The sequence below is a fragment of the Nicotiana sylvestris genome, chromosome 8 (assembly GCF_000393655.2).
Source record: "Nicotiana sylvestris chromosome 8, ASM39365v2, whole genome shotgun sequence".
NCBI lineage: Eukaryota > Viridiplantae > Streptophyta > Magnoliopsida > Solanales > Solanaceae > Nicotiana > Nicotiana sylvestris.
The window spans coordinates 163,084,497-163,095,351 of NC_091064.1; positions in this window are offsets into that span (position 1 = coordinate 163,084,497).

The following is a 10,855-nucleotide window of genomic DNA, read 5'->3' on the forward strand; positions in this document are numbered from 1 at the left end:
CCAAAACCCCAGGATTTAAAACTAGAAGAAAGCAGCCCCATGCCGGATCTCTAGTAGGAACGTTTGTTTGCATCATGTGTATTTGACTTAGGGTACTCAACACAGGGGTTGGGTCCATCTAGGACAGGTGTGCCCGAAATAACATATCATCCTGATGCATCCTATGTGCTATGTGAACATTTATTTGTTTTGGCTTGCATGCTGACCGGCTAGAAAATAAAGCGAAAAAAAAGAAGAGAGGAAAACCAAGAGTGATATAGGGAAGGAAATAAAACCAGCTTCTAAAACATTCTGGTATTTGAAAAGCGTCCTGAAACTCTGCCCAAAAATTTTTCAAAAAAAGAGGGGTTATTTTTAAAAGAGTCAAACACTGTGTTATTTCAAATGTGTCAAAACTGACCGAACTACGAAGGTCTGATTCTCACTGGGTGTGGGATACATAGGCAACCTACATAAGGTTCAGCCTTATTTTTGGAAATAAGAGAAAAGAAAAACAAGAAAAGAGAGTCGGTGGTCGAATGAATGCAATCTTGATTTTGGTCAAAATAAGCCGATCCAGCTTCGGCTATATCTTAAATCGTTCTTGCCAAGGTAGACTCAGAGTATTTTTCAGTTGTCGAAAGGCTATTTTTGTAAAAGAATGGACAAGCTTGTGAGGGGTTATAAAATAATTCCCCCGGCCTCAAAATTCGCGTGAAATTGGGAAGGGGCCGCATTTGCGAAAACATCCATTTGGCTAAAGTTGGCATACAGGGGAAGAGATTATGGTTATTTTCTTCTTTTATTTGTTCTTTTTCTTTTCTTCTTCGAAAAACTGTTTACAAAAGGGTCAACTCGAGTCAAACCCTAACCTTAATCCTTCACAGGAATAATGAGTATCATCCAAGAACTGCCAGAAGTGGTCAGGGAACAGGCTCGGCTACACTTGTGTATGTGGTGGAATAATCTAGACGAAGATGGTCAGAAATGGGTGAAAAAGCACTTGGGTGCTCTTATAGACATCTTTGAAATCAAACCACAGGAAGATTTGATCAAAGCTTTGGTAACATTCTGGGATCCTGTCCACAATGTCTTTCGTTTCTCAGATTTCGAGATCACCCCTACTTTGGAGGAGATAGCCGGGTACATTGAATTCGGACGGGACTTGAGGAAGCAACAACTCATATTTCCAAGGGCTCCATTGGTGCACAAGTTATTTGACCTCTTGAATATTAGTAAACAGACAAATAAGGAACGTGTGAGCAACGGGTGTTGTACTTTCCATTTCTTATACTTCAGGTTCGGGCATTCCTCTAGTTTTGAAACACATGAAAAGGACCTGAGCAACAAACAAAACAAGGGCCTTTGGCAAATTCATCGTCGGTTCGCATTTATTGTGGCATTCTTGGGGATCATGGTTTTTCCAAATGAGAAAGGAACGGTGGATATTCGTATGGCTAGAATTGCACAAATCCTCACTACTAAGGAAGATCATACACTTGCCCCGTTGGTGCTAGCATATATCTATCGCGCATTGACTGTATGCAAAGCAGGAGCTCAGTTTTTTGAGGGTTGCAGTATCATTCTGCAAATGTGGTTGATCGACCTTCTTCGCCATCATCCCAGATTCATGAGTTACGGTTCGAGTCCAAACAACTTCATCATTAGTTACGAGGAGAGGATAAAAAATTACAACACACCAGAAGGATTTGAAGCATGGGTTTCTCATTTGAAAGCTCTTGACGCAGGTCAGGTTGAGTGGACTATAGGATGGCTCTCGAGGACAGAAGCCATCTATATGACTGCTACCAAAGGATACCTGAGGATAATGGGCATAAGGAGTATTCAGCCATATGCACCGCATAGGGTCTTGAGGCAATTGGGGAGGTATCAGATTGTGCCTGAAGATGAAGATCTAAGCATCCAGGTCATAGGGTTGCATCCAAAAGTCGCATTGCCTGAGCCTGTAGTTCAGTAGGATTGGAATAGCTACTGGTATCTCAAAAACGGCACCCAGGTACCAGACGTTGCCAAGGGGGACGTAGATCTAAATTATGCTGCTTGGTTTGAGGAAATGTCTTATGTAAACAACGAGCCAAAGCCTGAGAGGCCCTCCAAAAGGCCTCATGTTCAAGCCTTTGATGATAAAATTCAAGAGAGGTTAGCTTGGGGGAGAAGGATAAGGAATATAAGGCCATTATCCACAGTCTGCGAGAAGAATTGAGAAATGTCACCTTCAACAATGATTTGCAGGCACAAGAGACCGAAGGTGAAAGGAGAAGATTGGTGCGATAAAACGAGGCCCTCAGAGCTCAGGTTCGACGGTTGAAAATTGAAGCCGAGAACCCAGGCCGAAGCAGGAAAGATGAGAGGCTCATTTACAACCTCACTCAAAAGGTACGTGACTACGAAGATGACCTGCAGAAAGCTGAGTCTGAACTAGCAAAAACACGGGCAAGGTTGGCCAAAAGCGCCGAAGGGCGTGCAACTTTCGTTCAACAGATGAAAGAAAGATATGAAAGAGGGGTCACAGGTTGGGAAAAGGCAATCGGCAACCTCGAGGGTGAAATGGCTAAACAAGCCATAAATTTTAAGGATGAAAGAGAACATTGTTACGCCTTAATGGCACGCATAGAAAGGGACTTGCACAACTCCAAGAGCAGAACCAGGTAGCCGAACGAACTTTGGAAGCCAAAACCGAACAAATTGGGCGTTTGTTGCAAGAGAAGGGCGTTATAAGAGAGCAAGTCAAAAGGGTTGCCAACTATATCGCAATGAAGTGCAATAGCTGTGAGGATATGATGAGATCTATGTTCTTCGCCACTGTGATGATTTTTGTTCGTCAGGTAATGGAATATCTCTACCACCTTCAGGAGGATTTAGCAAGTCGGCCCGCAGCAAGGCCGAATGATGCCCCGCAGATCCCAGGGATAGTTGAGGCATTGATGTATTCGTGATTTCTTGAGTCTGTGTTTTCTTTCCGTTAAAGTCTGGAGTCTGTATTTCTGTTATCAGAGCATGCGGGTTGTTTGTTTTTGAGCATGTATCTCGAGTCTATTAGTTACTTTCGAGTCTGTTAGCTTCAGTCTTTGTAATAGCATTTTTATATGAAAATTGAAAATTCCAAATGTTTTTACTTTATTTTACACTTATCCACAAGAACTACGCTTGGTCTGATTCATGTGGGGTCATGATACGTAGGCAATCTCCATAGGATTTGACCACAACCAAAAAAAAAGAGAGAAGAAAAGAAATTAAAAGGAAAAACGAGAGAGTAAAGAAAAGGAAAGAGCGAAAAAACAAGAAAGAAAAAAAGAGAAAATAAGAGAGAGTAAAAGCAAAGAGAGAACAGAGGCCAGAATGAAAGGAAAGGAAAGAAAAGAAAAGAAAAGGGGATGTTTGCAATTAAAAGAAAGAAAAGGCCGTGATGACGCATGCAACCGATCAAATACATAATAGAGACGGTTAACTATCTAGGTGCATTCATGCCCAATGTGTGGTTGCCAATATGTTAAAGCCTAATCGCTAACAAGGTTGTTTGTTTGATGCATTAAGTCCAGGCAGGTGGTTAGTTGACTAGCATTCGGGCAACTCACTCCTACAACACCCGATCGAAAGACAGGCTAAATATGGTCGACCAGGAACCGGAAACCAGCATTGTTGATCCATCGAAAGAGATGGAAGAAATGGATGTTAATGCAATGAGGGAAGAAATGTATAAGCTGAAATAGCAGATGGCTGAAATGTACCAAGCTTGGGCGAAAGGGCATCCACCACCGGTTTATCCCGCCAATCCTGCTTATATCCCACCATCAGCCCAACCTCCGGAGCCTCCCACTGTGAACTCATCTCCAGCCTTCCCCCTCTACCAACAATGTCAAGGCACCACTTCCCATACTTCTCAAGATCCACCACCCAAACAAGTCTCGTACCCTCCCCCACCAATTACACCTATTTTTGTGGCACCCCCACCTGCTACATTACACAGATCTTCCAGTGAACCCCTATTTCAAACTCACGACAACCAGTACTATCCCCCTGAACCCACCTTCAAAGTTCCAGAACCATATCCTTACACTCCTCATCTTGATATCCTGGCAGAGACCGAGAAACCGCCCAAAAATCCCAAGCATGAAGAGATGATCAGAAAGGTCAAAAGCTTAGAGCAATCATTCTGAGATATGAAGGGGTTGGGAGGCCAAGTGAGTGTGGCCTACAAGGATTTGTGCCTGTTCCCAGATATTCAGTTGCCAGCAGGGTTCAAAATGCCCAAGTTTGATCTGTACAATAGGCATTGCGACCCGGTAGCACACTTAAGAGGATTCTGTAGCAAGATGAGAGGGGCAGGTGGAAGAGACGAATTGCTGATGGCATATTTCAGCCAATGTTTGAGTGGGTCGGCACTAGAATGGTACACCAGACAAGATCATAGCAGGTGGTGCACATGGGACGATTTGGCCCAAGCCTTCACCTGTCATTTTCAGTATAATCTCGAAATCATCCCAGATCGTCTGTCATTGACGAAGATTGAGAACAAGCCCAGTGAGAGTTTCCGAGAATATGGGTTCCATTGGAGAGAGCAAGCAGCGAAGGTTGACCCCCCGATGAAAGAAAGCGAGATGGTTGATTATTTCTTGCAGGATTTGGAGCCCACTTATTTTAGTCATTTGGTGTCAGCAATGGGCAAGTACTTTAATGAAGTTGTGAAAATGGGAGGCATGGTTGAGGAGGGACTCAAATCCAATAAGATTATGAGTTATTCAGTAATCAAAGCAACCACTCAGGCCATTCAAAATGGTACTGGGGGTGTGCTCGGAAAGAAGAAGAAAGAGGATGTTGCAACGATCGAGTCGGCAGCTTAGGGTGGATCCAGGAACCTTCCACCATTCTACAACCAGCCTCGACCCTATCCCCAAACATACCCCCACACTCCATATAGCCCACCACAACACTACTACCCACCGCCAGATCCCCATTTTTCTGTCTATCACGCACAAACCTATAACCAACCTCCCGCTTACGCGCAATGGCATACGCCAGCTCCACAGAGTCCCTACCAAGCTCCACGAAATACCCATCCACCCCCAAAAGCCTACAAAAACCCCCCTGGAATAGGTTTTCGACCCAATCAAGCCTTTAAGAATGAAAGGGTGCAGAAGCAGAAGACTTTCACTCCATTGGGAGAATCATATACCAGCCTATTCCACAGATTGAGACAGTTGGGCATGTTGAATCCGATCGAGGCTAAATTGTTGAATCCCCTTCCCAGAAATCTTGATCGCTCGGTAAATTGTGAGTATTGTTCAGGGGCCCTGGGCCATGACACAGAGAAATGCTGGAAACTAAAAACAATTGTACAAGAGCTCATTGATACTCATCGGATAGAGGTTCCGGCCCCAGAAACACCAAACATCAACCAGAATCTGCTACCATCTCACCATGAGACCCATATGATTGAGTTGATACACAAGGGAGGAGAGGCTAAGAAACCCTCGCAGACGGTGATGATGATCCGCTCCAGTGAAACCAATTCAAAGGAAAAGGTAACCAGTGAGAAATCAGTGGTCCAGTGGAAAGAGGTAGAAAACAAGCCAGCTGTGGTAGTAGAGAAAGGGCCGTCAAGTACTGTTGCAGCGAAACCAGAGAAAGCTAAAGTGGTGGTACCAGGGGTTACAAGTAAACCTGTCGTGGTCGTGAAGGGTGCTCGCACAGAGCCTGTTATTATATAACCAGTAACTCAGCTTCCAGTGATCAGCAGCAAGGCGGTCCCGTGGAATTATGAACGAGTAACAGTAACTTACCAGGGGAAAGAGGTTAGAGAAGAACTGTGTGAGACCCATGGTTTGACTCGATCGGGGAGATGCTTTGCCCCCGAAGAATTGAGAAAAGCTAAAACTTCCAAAGACAATCCAGTGTCGGTGAAGAAAGCCGTGTCCGAGGAAGAAGTAGAGGAATTTTTGAAAAAGATGAAAGTATAGGACTATTCCATTGTGGAGCAGTTGAGGAAAACACCGGATCAGATCTCGCTCTTGTCATTACTGATCCATTCTGACAAGCATCGTCGAGCTTTGATGAAGATCTTGAACGAAGCCCACGTTCCTGACAAAATCTCAGTAAACCACTTGGAAAAGATAGCTAACAAGATATTTGAGTCACCTTTTTTCGATGATGAGTTGCTCGTGGAGGGCACCGAGCACAATAGAACCCTCTATCTGACGGTGAAATGCGAAGACTTCGTGGTTACTCGGGTACTGGTTGACAACGGGTCTAGCGCGAACATATGTCCTCTCGCCACATTGAACAAGCTGCAAGTGGAGGATTAAAGAATTCACAAGAACAGTATTTGCGTTCGGGGATTCAACGGTAGAGGGAAGGATTCAGTCGGGGACATAGTGCTTGAGCTCACAATAGGGCCAGTTGAATTTACCATGGAATTCTAGGTGCTCGATGTGGCTGTTTCGTACAATCTGTTGTTGGGACAACCCTGGATCCATGCTGCCAAAGTAGTCCCGTCTACTCTGCATCAAATGGTCAAGTTTGAATGGGATCGACAGGAAATTGTTGTACATGGCGAAGATAATTTGTGTGTGCCCAATGGTGCCATTCATAGAGGTTGACGATGGCAAGAGACCATGGGTTTATCAGGTTTCTAACACAGTATCGGTAGAGAAAATTCCAGAAGGAAAGTGCGTGCCAACTCCAAAGATGGTTGCGGCATCAGTCATGGTAGTTGTCGAAATGTTGAAAAACGGTTTCGTACCAGGCAAGGGTTTGGGTACATCTCTGCAAGGTATTGTGCAGCCAATCTCCCTTCCAAGGAATCTAGATACTTTTGGTCTGGGGGTTCAACCCTACCGTTGCAGACATGAGAAGAGCTAGGAAAATGAAAAAGAAAGCATGGGCATTGCCATAGCCAGTCCCGCATCTGTCTAGGTCATTCGTCAGGCCGGGTACCAGAAAGCAACTGTTGTCAAGGATACCTGGACCACTGATTGGAGCCGATGGAGATTTGGAGAAGGTGTTCGAAAGGTTATTCGCCGAGGTCAATATGGTTCAGGCTGGGGAAGGGTCCAACAAGGCAGATGTGCAATTTGTGGGACCACGTGCAAAAGTCAACAACTGGGAAGCTACTTCTCTTCCTATCCGGAGGGAATGCAAGTGGATTATTCCAGGGTTTGTAATTCAGATATTATGTTCCGTCCAGTTAGATGTGTTAAAACCCTGTTATCTTTATATTCAATGAAATGCAATTATTCCTTTTCCTTCATTTCTTCTAATTCTATTTTTGTTTTCTTCTTTTGTACAGTCCTTTTTATGTTGGTATCAATGACATGACATGCATGAGGAATCTTCGGCCCAGTTTTAAAAGCCAATCTAAATCTGAAGTAATAATACAAGAAATTGAGTGTGATGACGAGTTGGAATTTGATGATGATGAGGCCTACGAAGAAATTAGTAAGGAACTAATTCATTTTGAGGAAAAGCCCAAACCTAATTTGAGCGATACAGAAGCAGTTAATTTACGGGACCAAGAAAATGTCCGTGAAACTAAAATAAGTGTCCACCTGGAATCTCAACTCAGGGAGGAGATAATCAAAGCACTGTTCGAATACAAAGACGTTTTTGCATGGTCCTATGATGACATGCCGTGTCTAAGCACTGATTTAGTGGTTCACAAGTTGCCCACTGACCCGGCATTCCCTCATGTCAAACAGAAGCTGAGAAAGTTCAAAACGGATATGAGTGTAAAGATCAAAGAAGAGGTCACCAAGCAGTTCAATGCGAAAGTTATTCGGGTCACGCAGTATCCCACCTGGTTAGCCAATGTTGTGCCTGTGCTAAAGAAGGATGGCAAGACCAGGGTGTGCATTGATTATCGGGATCTCAACAAAGAAAGTCCGAAGGATAATTTTCCCCTGCCAAACATCCATATGTTGATTGACAATTGTGCCAAACATGAGATTGGTTCTTTTGTGGATTGTTACGCGAGTTATCATCTGATCTTAATGGACGAGGAAGATGCTAAAAAGACGGCATTCATCATACCGTGGGGAACGTACTGCTATCAGGTCATGCCATTCGGTTTGAAAAATGTTGGGGCAACCTACATGAGGGCAATGACAACAATATTCCATGATATGATACACCAGGAAATCGAGGTGTACGTGGATGATGTGATCGTGAAGTCTAGGAAGCAGTCTGACCATGTCAGGGATCTGAAGAAGTTCTTCCGAAGGCTTCACAGGTACAATCTCAAGCTTAATCCTGCAAAGTGTGCTTTTGGGGTGCCGTCTGGAAAATTGCTGGGGTTCGCAGTCAGCCGCCGGGGTATTGAATTGGACCCATCAAAAGTCAAGGCCATCCAGGAATTGCCACCTCCGAAGAACAAGACCAAGGTGATGAGTTTGTTAAGGAGATTGAATTATATCAGCAGGTTCATCGCTCAGCTCACGACAACTTGTGAGCCCATCTTCAAGCTGTTAAAGAAAGACATTGCGGTCAGGTGGACAGATGAATGTCAGGAGGCGTTTGATAGGATAAAGGGGTATTTGTCAAATCCACCCGTGTTGGTCCCGCCAGAACCAGGGCGACCTTTGATTCTATATTTGACCATATTGGACAATTCATTCGGCTATGTATTGGGTCAGCATGATATCACTGGCAGGAAGGAGCAGGCCATATATTATCTCAACAAGAAATTCACACCGTACGAGGTCAAGTACCCTCAGCTCGAGAGGACATGTTGCGCCCTAACTTGGGTGGCGCAGAAGCTGAAACTTTATTTGTCATCTTACACTACCTATCTCATATCTCGTTTGGATCCATTGAAGTATATATTTTAGAAGCCTATGCCCACAGGGAGGCTTGCAAAGTGGCAAATCCTGCTCACAGAGTTTGACATTGTCTACGTGACTCGAACTGCAATGAAAGCACAGGCCTTGGCGGACCATTTGGCCGAGCACCCGATTGATGAAGATTATGAACCATTGAAAACTTATTTCCCTGATGAAGAGGTGATGTACATTGATGAGTTAGAACAAGTCGAGAAGCCTGGATGGAAACTTTTCTTTGATGGAGCCGCAAACATGAAGGGCGTGGGGATAGGAACAGTACTTATTTCTGAAACAGGGCAGCACTACCGTGTTACGGCTCAGCTTCGTTTTTACTGTACCAACAACATGGCTGAGTATGAGGCATGTACTTTGGGTTTGAGGTTAGCTGTGGATATGGGTGACCAGGAAGTCTTGGTCTTGGGTGACTCGGACCTCTTGGTGCACCAAATTCTGGGAGAATGGGAAACACGGGATTTGAAACTCATACCGTACAGACAGTGTTTACATGATCTTTGTCAACGATTTCAGTCAATAGAGTTCAGGCATATCCCAAGAATACATAATGAAGTCGTCGATGCTTTGGCCACTCTGGCGAGAATGTTACATCATCCAGATAAGGCTTATGTGGACCCTTTGCAGATTCAGGTCCGTGATCAGCATGCTTACTATAATATGGTAGAAGAAGAACTTGATGGGGAGCCATGGTTCCATGATATCAAAGAATACCTCCGGATGGGAGTATATCCGATACAAGCCACAGGTGATCAGAAAAGAACAATTCGACGATTGGCAAGCGAATTTTTCTTCAGTGGAGGGATATTGTACAAAAGAACTCCAGATCTGGGGTTGCTAAGATGCATAGATGCAAGACAGGCCACAACTATCATGACCGAGGTACATTCAGGAGTTTGTGGACCGCATATGAGTGGGTAAGTTCTAGAAAAGAAAATTCTCCGAGCAGGTTATTACTGGCTCACTATGGAGCGGGATTGCATCAGTTTTGTGCGTAAATGCCATCAGTGCCAAGTGCATGGAGATTTGATTCATTCTCCACCATCTGAATTATATACAATGTCTGCATCATGGCCTTTTGTTGCTTGGGGCATGGATGTCATTGGGCCAATCGAACCAGCAGCATCAAACGGATACAGGTTTATTCTAGTAGCCATCGATTATTTCACCAAGTGGGTTGAAGCGAAAACTTTCAAATCTGTGACCAAGAAAGCAGTGGTCGATTTTGTGTATTCAAATATCATCTGTCGGTTTGGGATTCCGAAGGTAATCATCACGAACAACGGCGCTAACCTCAACAGTCATCTGATGACAGAGAAATGTCAGCAGTTTAAGATTATACATCGTAATTCCACCCCGTATCAGCCTAAGGCGAATGGAGCAGTCGAGGCAGCCAACAAGAATATAAAGAAGATACTTCGAAAAATGGTGGAAGGTTCTAGGCAGTGGCATGAAAAGCTGTTGTTTGCATTGCTGGGTTATTGCACTACTATCTGTACTTCAGTAGGGGCCACTCCTTATTTGTTGGTGTATGGCACGGAGGCAGTAATACCCGCAGAAATTGAAATCACATCCCTTCGGATTGTCGCTGAGGCAGAAATTGATGACATTGAATGGGTCAAAACCCGCATGGCGCAATTAAGTCTGATTGATGAAAAGACATTGGCAACAGTATGTCACAGTCAATTGTACCAACAGAGAATGGCGAGGGCATATAACAAGAAGTTCCGTCCACGGAAATTCGAAGTGGGTCAGTTAGTGTTGAAACGTATTTTGCCTCATCAGGCTGAAGCAAAAGGAAAGTTCACCCCAAACTGGCAGGGGCCATTTGTTGTATCTAGAGTGTTGTCCAACGGCGTATTGTATTTGACAGATATAGAAGGCAAATGTGTAGAAATGGCTATCAATTCCGACGCAGTCAAAAGATACTATGTATGATTTCTTTGTTTGATTGTACTTGTTTGTATTTGGCCTATTTTAAAGATTGAAATGACGAAGGCATTTTGTTCTGCTATCTAGACATTTTATCC